Source organism: Bos taurus, chromosome 13 (assembly GCF_002263795.3).
Source record: "Bos taurus isolate L1 Dominette 01449 registration number 42190680 breed Hereford chromosome 13, ARS-UCD2.0, whole genome shotgun sequence".
NCBI lineage: Eukaryota > Metazoa > Chordata > Mammalia > Artiodactyla > Bovidae > Bos > Bos taurus.
In genome coordinates this window covers 68,018,845-68,033,279 of record NC_037340.1, presented here as the reverse complement: position 1 = coordinate 68,033,279, position 14,435 = coordinate 68,018,845, and positions in this window count along the sequence as shown.

Sequence of the window (14,435 nt, the reverse complement as noted above, 5' to 3'; positions counted from 1 at the left end):
ATAAAAAAACAAAATAGTACTGTTATGTGCAACACATGGATGAATTTTGAAAATATTACACCACATGTATAAAATATCCGTAATAGACAAATCTATTAAGATGAAAAGTAGGGTAGTGGCTGTCTAGGGCTGAGGAGGGGATGGGGAATTTGGAAGTGATATTTAAACAGTACAGAATTTCTTTGGGGGGTGGTGATAGAAATGTTCTAATATTGACTGGGGTGATGATTGCATAATTCTGGGAATATTAAAAATAGTACACTTTGAAAGAGTGAACTTTATATGAAACTTATACATTAATATTTTAAAACAGTAACTATAAAGCTGTAGCGATTAAAATATGCAGGGCTGGTGTAATGATAAGCAAATCAAAGAGGAAAAAGCTCCAAAGCCTACCCACTCATAAAAGAATTCAGTGTAGGGCAGAGTTGACATTGTAAATTAGTGGAGAAATGGTTTAGTCAATAAATGGTGTTGTCCATCTAGCTATGTATATGAAAATTAAAATAAAGTTTAATCCCATATCCATGTTCCTCACACATAAAAATTTCAAATAAGTTGATGAACCTAAGTGTAAAAAACAATTAAAATCTGTAAAACTTTCAGGGGAAAATATTGCAAGACAAACTTAAGACATCATGAGAGTGAGATTTTTGAACAAAACCAAAAAGCACAAACCAAAATGAAAAACATAGTATTTTTCTGTATTAAAATTTTAAATTATGAATGGATATGCAGAACTCACAGAGAAAACAAACTTATGGCTACCAAAGGAAAGAGGAAAGGGGAAGGAATAAATTAGGAATATGGGATTAGCAGACACAAACTATCACATATAAAATAAATAAGCAACGCTGAGCTACTGTATAACACAGGGAAATATATCCATTATCTTGTAATACCTGTAACGGAGCATAATCTGCAAACATACTGAATCACTACACTGCATAGCTGAAACCAACATTATATTGTAAACCAACTGTATTTCAATAAAAAATTTTTAATTTTAGAATAACTATATATCATAAAATATAATTTTAAAAAAGAATTATGCAGGGGCTTCCCTGGTGGCTCAGTGGTGAAGAATCTGCCTGCAATTCAGGAGCTGCAGGAGATGTTGGTTTGATCTCTGGGTCTGGAAGACCCACTGGAGGAGGGCATGGCAACTCACTCCAGTATTTTTGCCTGGAGAATCCCATGGACAGAGGAGCCTGGTGGACTACAATCCATAGGATCACAAAGAGTCGAAACATAACTAAAGCGACTTAACATGCACACATGCACACAATCAACAAAAGCCTGAAACTTGGAACTTTTTAAATTAATTTTTTAAAAATACAAACAATACAACAATATGCAAAAGATAGGAATCAGCAATTTTCAGCAAACATCAATGGCAAATATGCAAAAGAATCTCAAAATGGGTAACAATGAAGGAAATACGAAACAATGAGGCACCACTTCTCAGTCTTCATATCTTGTGTATTTATGAGTTGCTGTTGAGGATGAATGGAAGTGGGAACTCTGATAAAAACTCTTGGTGGAAATATAAACCGATACAAACACTGTGGGGGGAAAAAAAAAAAAAAAAACCTGGCAGGTCTGGTAACGATGGTCACACAGTAATGCTTGGCTATTCTCATTTTAGATCTCCACCCTGGAGAGGAGACAAAACAGAGGAACAAGAATCTATGGACAAGGACACACTCCAGCACTGTTCGGACTTCCCTGATAGCGCAGTTGGTAAAGAAGCCGCCTGCAATGCAGGAGAGCCTGAGTCAACTCCTGGGTCAGGAAGATCCTCTAGAGAAGGGATAGGTTACCCACTCCAGTATTCTTGGACTTCCTTTGTGGCTCACCTGTTAAAGAATCCGTCCACAATGCGGGAGACCTGGGTTCAGTCCCTGGGTTGGGAAATGCCCCTGGAGAAGGGGCAGGCTACCCACTCCAGTATTCTCACCTAGAGAATTCCATGGACTATTCCCATGGGGTCGAAAAGAGTCGGACACAAATGAGCGATTTGCACTTTCACTTTCCAGCACTGTTTATTTTTTTAATTTAAATTTATTTATTTTAACTGGAGGCTAATTACAATATTGTATTGGTTTTGCCACACATCAACATGATTCCGCCACAGGTGTACACGTGTTCCCCATCCTGAACCCCCCTCCCACCTCCCTCCCCGTACCATCCCTCTGGGTCATCCGAGTGCACCAGCCCCAAGCATCCTGTATCCTGCATCGAACCTGGACTGGCGATTCGTTTCTTATATGATATTATACATGTTTCAATGCCATTCTCCCAAATCTTCCCACCCTCTCCCTCTCCCACAGAATCCAGAAGACTGTTCTATACATCTGTGTCTCTTTTGCTGTCTCGCATACAGGGTTATCGTTACCATCTTTCTAAATTCCATATATATGTGTTAGTATACTGTATTGGTGTTTTTCTTTCTGGCTTACTTCACTCTGTATAATCGGCTCCAGTTTCATCCACCTCATTAGAACTGATTCAAATGTATTCTTTTTAATGGCTGAGTAATACTCCATTGTGTATATGTACCACAGCTTTCTTATCCATTCATCTGCTGATGGACATCTAGGTTGCTTCCATGTCCTGGCTATTATAAACAGCCAGCACTGTTTAAATAGTGAAACCCTGGACACAACAGAAGGCATGTAGGACATAATAAGGAAAGTATAGCTTATAGTTGCAGTTCAATGTCACAGTTTTAATGAATGAATCATACCTCTGTATCAACGTGGATCAATTTCAAAAATATATTTATTACAATTTTAAGAACTGTACCTGCAATTTGATAGGGTTTGTGTAAATTTTAAAGAATCCAAATAATATGCCATAAATATGTGTTAATATATGATCATTTGTTTTTCTCTTTCTGACTTACTTCATACTGTATGACAGACTCTGGATCCAGCCACATTACTATAAATGACACAAGTTAATTCCTTGTAATGGCTGGGTAATATTCCATTGCATATATGAAAAACGCTACTGATGAACCTATTTGCAGGGCAGAAATAGAGACACAGACACAGAGAATGGACATGTGCCCCCAGTGCAGAGGAAAGAGAGGGTGGAACAAAATGGGAGAGGAGCAGTGACATATATACAACCACCATGTGTAAAACAGATGGCTAGTAGGAAGCTGCCATATAGCACAGGGAGCTCAGCTCCTGCTCTGTGATGACCTAGAGGGGCGGGATGTGGGTGGGCTATGAGGGAGACAAGAGGCAGGGGATATACATATGCATTCATATAGCTGATTCGCTTTGTTGTACAGCAGAAACTAACACAAAGCGATAAAGCAACTGTGTGTGTGCTCAGTCTCTCAGTCGTGTCCAACTCTTTGCGACCCCATGTACTGGCCCATCAGGTTTTTCTGCCCATGGAACTTTCCAGGCAATAATACTGGAGTGGGTTGCCATTTCCTTCTCCAAGGGATCTTCCTGACCCAAAGACTGAATCCACAGCTCCTGAGTTTCCTACACTGGTAGGCAGATTCTTTACCATTGTCCCACCTGGGAAGCCCAAAGCAATTATACTCAAAAAATATGCCATCTGTGAATACATCTTTGGAATGTATTTACATGTCAACTTTTAAAACATGGGACTTCCCTGGTGGCTCAGCTGGTAAAGAATCTGCCTGGAATGCAGGAGACCTGGGTTTGACCCCTGGGTTGCGAAGATCTCCTGGAGAAGGGAAAGGCTACCCACTCCATTATTCTGGCCTGGAGAATTCCATGAACTGTGTAGACCATGGGGTTGCAAAGAGTCAGATACAACTCAGTGACTTTCACTTTCACTTTAAAACTTGGAAAGAAAGTTCAGTTCAGTCGCTCAGTTGTGTCTGACTCATTGAGACCTCATGGACTGCAGCTTTTTAATATGCTGTCTAGGTTGGTCATAGCTTTTCTTCCAAGGAGCAAGTGTCTTTTAATTTCAAGGCTGCAGTCACCATCTGCATTGATGTTGGAGCCCCCAAATATAAAGTCACTGTTTCCATTGTTTCCCCATCGATTTGCCATGAAATGATGGGACCAGATGTCATGATCTTAGTTTTCTGAATGTTGAGTTTTAAGCCAACTTTTTCACTCTCCTCTTTCACTTTCATTAAGAGGCTCTTTAGTTCTTTGCTTTCTGCCATAAGGGTGGTGTTATCTGCATATTGGTATTTCTCCTGGCAATCTTACTTCCAACTTGTGCTTCATCCAGCCCTGCATTTCATATGATGTACTCTGCATATAAGTTAAATAAGCAGGGTGACAATATACAGCCTTGACATACTCCTTTCCTGATTTGGAACCAGTCTGTTGTTCCATGTCCAGTTCTAACTGTTGCTTCTTGACCTGCATACAGATTTCTCAGGAGGCAGGTAAGGTGGTCTGGTATTCTCATCTCTTGAAGAATTTTCCAGTTTGCTGTGATCCACACAGTCAAAGGCTTTGGTGTAGTCAATAAAGCAGAAGTAGATGTTTTTCTGGAACTCTCTTGCCTTTTCAATGATCCCACGGATGTTGGAAATTTGATTTCTGGTTCCTCTGCCTTTTCTAAATCCAGCTTGAACATCTGGAAGTTCACAGTTCACATACCGTTGAAGCCTGGCTTGGAGAATTTTGAGCATTACTTTGCTAGGGTGTGAGATGAGTGCAATTGTGCGGTAGTTTGAGCATTCTTGGGCATTGTCTTTCTTTGGGATTGGAATGAAAACTGACCTTTTCCAGTCTTGAGTGCAGCACTGTCACAGCATCAACTGGAATTCCGTCACCTCCACTAGTTTTGTTCACAGTCCTAAGGCCCACTTGACTTTGCGTTCCTGGATGTCTGGCTCTAGGTCACACCCTTGTGGTTATCTGGGTCATGAACATCTTTTTTGTACAGTTCTTCTTATATTCTTTCTGTGTGGGAAGAAAGAATATACACCAAATTCAGTTGGCAATTACTTCTAGGGTACAAGTTCAGGGAGAAAGAAGTTGTATGTCCTTTTCTTTAACTGTATCTGTAACACTTCATTTTTCAGCTAATTAATCCAAATACAGCAAAACACAAGTGTTTGTCAAATTTAGGTAGTAGATTAATGATTCTATCACCCTCTACAATTGTCTGTATACTTTAAATAGTTTATAATCAACTTTAAAAAGGTTAGGGGGCCACGAGAATGAAGTTAGGATATCAGTTAGAAATCCATAGCAAAAATGTAAAAAGAGGTAGCAGGCATAGGCCAGGATGATTTCATGAGGCATGTGAAGAAGAGATGAAGAGTAGATGGAATTGAGAATGGAGACAATTTGATAGGTAGAATTGAGAGAACTTGATGACTGATTAGATCAGAAAGAAAGAAAAGAGTCAAAACTGCCATGCAAATGTCAGCCAGCACAGTTGGGCGAAAGCATGGTAACCACTGACTAAGTTAGTGAAGTGAACTGAAAGTGCCTCAGGCGTGTCCGACACTTTGCGACCCTATGGACTATACAGTCCATGGAATTCTCCAGGCCAGAATACTGGAGTGGGTAGCTGTTCCCTTCTCCAGGGGCTCTTCCCAGCCCAGGGATCGAACCCAGGTCTCCCACATGGCAGGCAGATTCTTTACCAGCTGAGCCACAGGGAAAGAGGAGGTGACTTGGGCAAAGTAATGAACTAAGTTAGGGAATGTCTGATTTAAGATAGTAGGTAAATAAATAGTCCTCTTGTCCAGTGATCAGAACAAAGGCTTGCAGGTTTGATGTAGAATGCAGTTGGCAAATGAAGACCTGGGACAGTGTGTGGGGTGGAAAGTGGGCAAAGAATGAAACCCGGGAACACCCCAAAATGTAAGGCTAAGAAAAAGCTTGAAAATGTGACTGAGATGTGACCAGAGAGGAGAATAGAAGACAAAGGGAAGGGGGCACAGAACAAAATATAATAATAATAATAAAGTGAACGTTTCAAAAATGGATGGAGAGGTCAGTGCCACCTGGTTCTCCATCATGTGAAATCAGGTCCCCAAATTCCCCAAATTGGATGTAACAATGCAGAGGTCATTGCTGATCTGGGATCAGGACTAAAATTGTGGAGGAGTGACTGAAGGGGAGAGAATTTTGTCAGCTGGTGTACACACTTGCTTTGAAGTCAGATGGCCTGGGATCAACTTCCACAGCAGTGTGTACCTCCCGGCAAGTTACCTAATCTCGTGTTTCATTGTTGTTCAGTTGCTAAGTCATGTCTGACTCTTTGTGACCCCACAGACTGCAGCACACCAGGCTTCCCTGTCCTTCACTATCCCAGAGTTTGCTCAAACCATGTCCATTGATTTAGTGATGCCATCCAACATCTCATCTTCTGCCACTGCCTTCTCTTCCTGCCTCAATCTTTCCCAGCATCAGGTCTTTTCCAGTGAGTTAGGTCTTTGCATCGGGTGGCCAAAGTATTGGAGTTTCAACGTCAGCATCAGTCCTTTCCATGAATATTCAGGGTTGATTTCCTTTAGGGTTGACTGATTTGACCTCCTTGCTGTCCAAGAGACTCTCAAGGATCTTCTGCAGCACCAGGGTTCGAAGGCATCGATTCTTAAGCCCTCAGCCTTCTGTAGGTCTTCTCTTGTGGCTCAGTTAGTAGAGTCTGCCAGCAATGAGGGAGACCCTGTTTCAGTTCCTCAGGTGGGAAGACTTCCTGGAGAAGGAAATGGCAACCCACTCTAGTATTCTTGCCTGGAGAATTCCATGGACAGTGGAGCCTGGTGGGCTACAGTTCATAGGGTCACGAAGAGTCGGACACAACTGAGTGGCTAACACTTTCACTTTCTTCTTTTCAGCCTTCTTTATGTCCAACTCACAAATGATGGTGCTGGAAAAATTATAGCTTTGACTATATGGTCTTCTTTAGGCAAAGTGATATCTCTCTTTTTTAATGTGTTGTCTAGATTTTTCATAGCTTTTCTTACAAGGAACAAGTGTCTTTTAATTTCATGACTGCAGTCACTGTCCATAGTGATTTTGGAGCCCAAGAAAAGAAAATCTGCCACTGTTTCCATTTTTCCCCATTTCTTTGTCATGAAGTGATGGGACTGGATGCCATGATCTTAGTTTTTTGAATGCTGAGTTTTAACATTATGCTTTAATCATGTTAACTCACCTAGTATTCATTTATCATAGGGTTATTGTGAGTATTAAATAAATTACTACAGGGGATTTAGCACATTTGCTATGTGGACACTGAGCACTAGAAATGCACCCCTACTATGAAATATGGTTTAAATGGGGAAAGAGATATGGTAGGAGCTGTAAGCAGAACTGAGCCAATGATGGTGGTTGGGTGAAAGGTATTGAATATATTTAGAAGCTGATAGAAAAACAGTAGGAAAAAGAATTTGGAGATTCAGAAGAAAGAGAAGAGATAGTTACTGGAGAGGGCTACCTGAGGAGGGTGTGGGGTTGAGGTCCAAAGCACAAGCAGGGGAATCAGGGTAATGCTGGAAACAGTCAACCTCTATTATGGCAGGAAGGCAGACAGACAGAATAGATGCAGGCAGAGAGACAGTTGAAAGTGGACAGAGTGGAGAACAAAGCTCAGAGTATCCATCCCTCTGATGGCTTCTACTTTTTCAGTGACCCAATATATGAGGTTGTCTTTTTATTGTAAAAGAAGAGAGAGATTGGATACCTGAACACCCTGGGTACCAGTGAGACAGGAACTCTGGAGATTAGGAAAGAGAGCTGAAAGAGAGACATATTTCTGGGTAGCACTGGGAGCCGCAGGCATCCAAACAAACACTGGTCTCCTACAATCTGTCCATCCATAACTTTCTTCCATCTGAAAAGAGAGATTCAGTAGCAGGTAAAGCTCAAATGATCATGTAAGTGCCAATTGGCACCAAGGGGGTCAGCTGGCCCCTGACACACAGGTGGCACTCAGTGGCAGAAGGGATGTGGATGCTGGGCAGGTGAGCAAGACATAAGACCAATGTAGAAGACCAATACACAGTCCTCTCAAGGTTGACTTGCTCTGGAGTCCCAGGGCCAGGAGCTGGGGATGCCTACTAGTCTATTCTTGCTCTAAGTAAAGTCTAATCCAAGATCACTCCTTTACCTGTCTTCAGTTCAGTTCAGTCGCTCAGTTGTGTCCGACTCTTTGTGACTCCATGAACTGCAGCACGCCAAGCCTCCCTGTCCATCACCAACTCCCGGAGTTCACCCAAAGTCATGTCCATCAAGTCGGTGATGCCATCCAGCCATCTCATCCTCTGTCGTCCCCTTCTCCTCCTGCCCCCAATCCCTCCCAGCATCAGAGTCTTTTCCAATGAGTCAACTCCTCGCATGAGGTGGCCAAAGTATTGGAGTTTCAGCTTTAGCATCAGTCCTTCCAAAGAACACCCAGGACTGATCTCCTTTAGAATGGACTGGTTGGATCTCCTTGCAGTCCAAAGGACTCTCAAGAGTCTTCTCCAACACCACAGTTCAAAACATCAATTCTTCGGCACTCAGCTTTCTTCACAGTCCAACTCTCACATCCATACATGACCACTGGAGAAACCATAGCCTTGACTAGACGGACCTTTGTTGGTAAAGTAATGTTACCTGTCTTAGAAACCACAAAACTGAAGCTCCAGTACTTTGGCCACCTGATGCAAAGAGCCAACTCCTTGGAAAAGACTGATGCTGGGAAAGATTGAAGGCAACAGAAGGGGATAACAGAGGACAAGATGGTTGGATGGCATCACTGACTCAATGGACATGAATTTGAGCAAACTCCAGGAGAGAGTGAAGGACAGGGAAGCCTAGTGTGCTGCAGTCCATGGGGTCACAAATAGTCAAACACGGCTTATCAACTGAACAACAAACAACACCAGAAACTACAAAAAAGCTGTTTAAACATACAAATTTTCTCTCCCGTGCTTTGAGATTCCAAATCAGTAGGTTGAGAATGAGAAACTTACATGTGGACTCGCACCAAAGTTTGAGTCACTAGTCCAGATACCAGGACCAACCCTGTCCTGCTAGCAGTTGTCAAGAAGCTCAGCTGTGCCGAAGCCAGGACCCAGGCAAGACCTTGGCAGACGGCACCCATCCCCAAGCCCTGAAGGACAGAGGAAGCTGGCAGACCCCCAGCCTCCTCCAAGACATCAAGGGGTTAAGAAAAGCGCCAGGAACCTGCATACTTTTATTACATTATAGGGATGTTATTGCATTATAAATAATGCCACAGGATGCATTATTTATACATTTAATATCAGGCTTGCTTATAAGTCAGATCTCTTTACTTTTAGATAAATACTCCATCTGTAGCCCACCTCCAGCAGCCAGGCACAGACAGAAAGTGGAAAGCACACTCTTGCTCTTTCAGACGGTGGAGGGAGGGCAGACACATGTCAGAGACAGCAAAAGCCCTGTGATGGGAAGCAGATAATGTCTTTATGAAAACTAACAGATGGCTCTTTCGAAAGCCCTTTCAGTTCTCCTTTATTCTGATAAGCGTGGGGAAGCAAGATACCCTGGAGAGAGCTTTATGGGCTTGTACTTATTGTCCTAAGAGCCCAGAGAGTAGGAGACAGAGAGGCGAAGAGTGCACGGGAGGGGTGAGGGGAGAGGGGAGGGGAGGGTGCTCAGCTCTGCAATCCACTTGCTGCTGGTGTGGATCAGGAAACCGGAGAGCAACTGAAGCAATGACAGTGGCTCTTTCCAAGCATCCGAACGTCTATTCATTCAGAATATTCACTGTGACAGCTTTCCACGTGCCAACTTCTGGACCAGACGCTAAAGGAGACCCATGGATGAGTAACATGAGGCTGTCAAAGGTTTCTCTGTGTGAAGATACACATACACAAAGGTAACCATGATCACGATATCGGGTGATCTACATCAGAAGTCAAGACAAAGAGTTGTAGAGTTCATAGGAAAGCGAGGCTAGCCCAGTCGTAAAACTTCGTTATTATTGTCATTACTGCTGTCATCATTTTAACTATAACTACTGCGTGTATGTGCCAACCAGTGTGTCCCAAACACCACTGACTTAGTGCCAGGGTCTGTCCCAGGTGCTGGGGTGACAGCAGAGGCTGGGACAGACAGGGTCCCCGCCTCTTGGAACTCACAGGCTGGCAGGAAGACAGAAAACAAGGAAACCAACAGAATCAATCCAGACGCTGAAAGTGTAACTAGAGAATATGGAAGGACAGAGAGGAGTGTAATTGGAGCAGGAAGACGTCTCTCAGGGGAACAATTCGGCTACAACCTGAATAATGTCACGCAAAAGTGGAGGACATACTTTAACAGGAGGGGGAGGCTGTACTGAGACCCCGAAGGTGGATAAAATTTGTAGACCTGGAATTGGAGAAAAGGAGTTTTCCAGATGGAGCAAAACAGGTGAACACAGGGCACAGGTGGTAGATTAAGTGTCAGAGTTAAGGTGGGAAGGAGGAAGACACAAGAATGACGAGGGTGGTCAGGTTGGCTGGGGGTCCTACTGGACAAGTGATGCGAGATGTCTATCCTTCACTTTTCCAGGGGGTTGGGAGAGGAGCATCAAGAGTTTCAGAGAACAATAAAATATGGACCATAAGCAAATCTGTCACCCATGGCTGGCTGGGATGGACTGAAGAGCCACAGGAAAGAATGAAGATGGGATTCATCAGAAAGCAGCCCCAGTCACCCAAGGAAAACATACCAAAGGGCACCCTAGGTTCTTTCTTGGAACTAAGCCTTATCTCTAATTCTTACACTTTCTCCCTGATTTTTCACTCTAACCAAGGAGTTCTTTATGCACTTAGTATAGAAGGCACTAGTTTGGCAAGGATGCTTCCTAAATATTTTTTGTCTTAACACTTTTCAAAATGTAAAACTGTTAGTCACTCAGTCGTGTCCAACTCTTTGTGACCCCATGAGCTGTAGCCTTCCAGGCTTCTCTGTCCATGGGATTTCCCAGGCAAGAACACTGGAGTGGGTTGCTATTTCCTTCTCCAGGGAATTTTCCTGACCCAGGGATCGAACCAGGTCTCTTGCATTGCAGGCACATTCTTTACCATCTGAGCCACCAGGGAAGACAAAACATTTTTTTCTTACACTTTTCAAAATGTAAAAGTTAATCATTTATTAGAAGACTTGAATTGTGAGGTGAGAGGGAGGTCCAAGTGGGAGGGGATATATGTATACGTAGAGCTGATTCACTTTGTTGTACAACAGAAACCAACACAACATCATAAAGTAAGTATACTTCAATTAAAAAAAAATCATTTAGAACCACATACACACAGGCATGCACGTGTGTACAAACACAAAATCCAAATAAGGTCTATAGTTTAGTTAATAGTATAATACTAGCGTCAACTTCCTGGTTTTGACGATTGGACTACAGCTTTGCAAGATGGGATCACTAAGGGAGGATGTACTATGAGAACACAGCCCACCTCAAATGGGTCCAGTTTTTCATCCACCTTTGCTGTCAGTGTTTAACTGGGCTCAGCGTAGAATCCAGCACCTAGCACTATGCCTAGCATGGAGCAGATGTACAGAAACTAGGGAGGCTGAGGAAGAGCAGGAGAAAGGAAGACAAAGACAAAAGAGAGAGAAGTAAGAAGGGAAGGAGGAGGGGAAGGAAGGACGCCGCCAGCCACGGGGAAGGGGCAGAGATAAAAAGCAAAAGACCATGCTAGAGAAGCAGAGCATGGCAGGCCAGAAGAATCCAACCATCCTCATAAGCACACTTCAAGAGGCAACAGCAGGAAGAATGTGAAGGAAGGAGCTCTGTGGAGGCAAGAGTGCTTAGGACCTGGAATGCCCCGCCTTGGAAATCCTGACAGTTCCCACCCTTCTGAAAATGCAATTCCAAAGTGGAACCAACTTTCCAGCAGGGGAGGCCTGGGGGATGGGCAGCTTTCAGGGAAGTGGAAGCCAGTCGCTCACGGCGTCTCCATGGTAGAGCCATATAGACTCCCTGGGATCATCATGGATCCCAGGGAACTTCAGAGGGCAGGAGGTTGTCCTTGAATCCCGCTATGGGCTGAACTGTGCTCCCCTCAAAATTCCTCTGTTGAAATTCTAACCCTGAGTACGTTAGAAGGTGTCTCTTAGATTCCCTATTTGGAGACAGGGTCTTAGAGAGGTGCGTGCACATGTGCTCAGTTGCTTCAGTCGTGTCTGACTCTTTCCAACCCGGTGGGCTATAGCACACCAGGCTCCTCTGTCCGTGAAATTCTCCAGGCAAGAACACAGGAGTGGTTTGCTGTGCCCCCTCCAGGCCCTCCCTTCTTGACCCAGGCACCGAACCCCTGTCTCTTATGTCTCCTGCACTGGCAGGCAGGTTCTTTACCACTTGCGCCACCTGGAAAGCACCTTAGGGAGGTGATTAAGGTTAAATGAGGTCATTAGGAGAGGTCTTAATCCAATATGACAGTGTCCTTATAAGGGGAGAAGTTTAGGACACGGCACATAGTGGGAAGTCCACGTGATGACACCGGGAGGAAACAGCCGCCTACAAGCTACAGTGAGAGGCCCCAGTAGAAACCAGCCCTGCCGACACCCTTTCCCTGGACTTCTAGTCTCTAGAACTGTGGTCATTAAACTAATATAAATCTCAACCAGCTGGCCGAGTGTGCATAGTGAGAATATTGCAGAGGGAAGGCTCTGAGAGAGACAAAGCCCAGACAGACCCAAAGGAACAGTTACTGGAGAAGACGGAATCCAAGTATGTGAACGTGACCCTCTGCCAGCCTCTGAAAATGGGACAACAGAAAGAAAGGAGGGGATGCAGCATCAGGGACAAAGTCACTTGGAATCAGACAAACCTGCCTCAGCTTGGCCGCTTCCTCACTCTGTGAGTTCAGACCCGTGACCTCATCCCTCCAGGACTCTGTTTTCTCATCTGTAATGTGTGATAATATCCACAAAAGAATATCGTGAGGATTCAAACACATTAATGAACAGAAACCCCTCAGCTTATCCTTGTGGTGATGCTATCATTGTGGATTTTTTTGTTCTGATGTTAACAGTTTGTTATATATTATTGGAAAAAAAGAGGGAGAGAAGAAGCCAAATAGAGTTAGGTCTGATGTTTATGGAAAAATGAGCCCATGACTTTGGGGACCATCACTACTCCCACTTGGGCCTTCCCTGGTGGCTCAGATGGTAAAGAATCTGCCTGCAATGCGGGAGACCTGGGTTTGATCCCTGGATCCAAAAGATCCGCTGGAGAAGGGAATGGCTAGCCACTCCAGTAATTCTTGCCTGGAGCATTCCATGGACAGAGGAGCCTGGTGGGGACAGAGTCCATGGGGTCACAAAGAGTCGGACCCAGCTGAGAACCTGACACACACACCCACATTCCTCCCGCTTGACCACTAGCTCCGTGACCTTGGAGACTCCCGAGACTTCTTGCTGTCCTGTGTTCACACTGAGACAACGTCTGCCTCACCTGTCCCCTGGGGGCACCCCCAGAGGGCACCAGGTGCCCTGATGGCACGCTACATGCATGTAGAGGAGTAATCACCGCTCTGTTTAGCCCCGAACTCCCTGCCTGCACTTTGAGTCCTCATCTAATTGGAAGAGACAGAAAGTGCTTCCCCGGTGACCTCCTGGCGAGGTGAGCCCAGACCTTGCCTCTCAGCAACAACACGTCCTCTCCCCCAGCTGCCCCAGCTCTGGGATCAGAGCCTTCCCTCCGCAAATCATGGTAATAAATACGGTCTGAAGCAACTCTGGCTCTTACAGCCTTAATAAATGGGTTGCCATAGTGGCAAATTCAGACGCAGAGAGCATCTTTTCAATAAAGGCTGAGAGGGTTATTAATAACGTTAATGTAGTGCCTTGTGGAGCCACAGTCGCTCCTCCCCCGACCCCTCCTTTCCAGGACTGACCAGCCAAGACCACCCAGCTATGCACGCTGTGGAGGTGAGTCAGAAACCCCAGATGGAGTCAAGGCACTGGAGCAAGCCTAGCAGGACCCCCAACAGGAGTTCCCAAGGAGACACACTCCTTAATCAGACCATCCAGTGCCCCTCCCAGCACCTACTTTCCCCAGGCCACAGCCGCAGAGCATAGAGGTTGAGAAGACCTTGCTTCAAGCTGGAGAGACATGGACTCAAAGGCCAGCTGGGTTCTCTTCCATGACATCTAAGCTGCGTTATTTAAAAGTGACTCATTTGCGGGACAGAAATAGAGACGTTCAGGTAGAGAATGGACTTTTGGAAACAGAAGAGGAAGGAGAGAGTGGGACAAATCGAGAGAGCCACATTGACTTATGTACACTGCCATATGTAAAATAGCGGGCTTCCCAGATGGCGCCGTGGTAAAGAATCTGCCTGCAATGCAGGAGACACGGGTTCGATTCCTGGGTCAGGAAGATCCCTGGAGAAGGAAATGGCAACCCACTCCAGTATTCTTGCCTGGGAAATCCCATGGACAGAGGAGCCTGGTGGGCTACAGTCTATGGCATCACAAAGAGTAAGACAT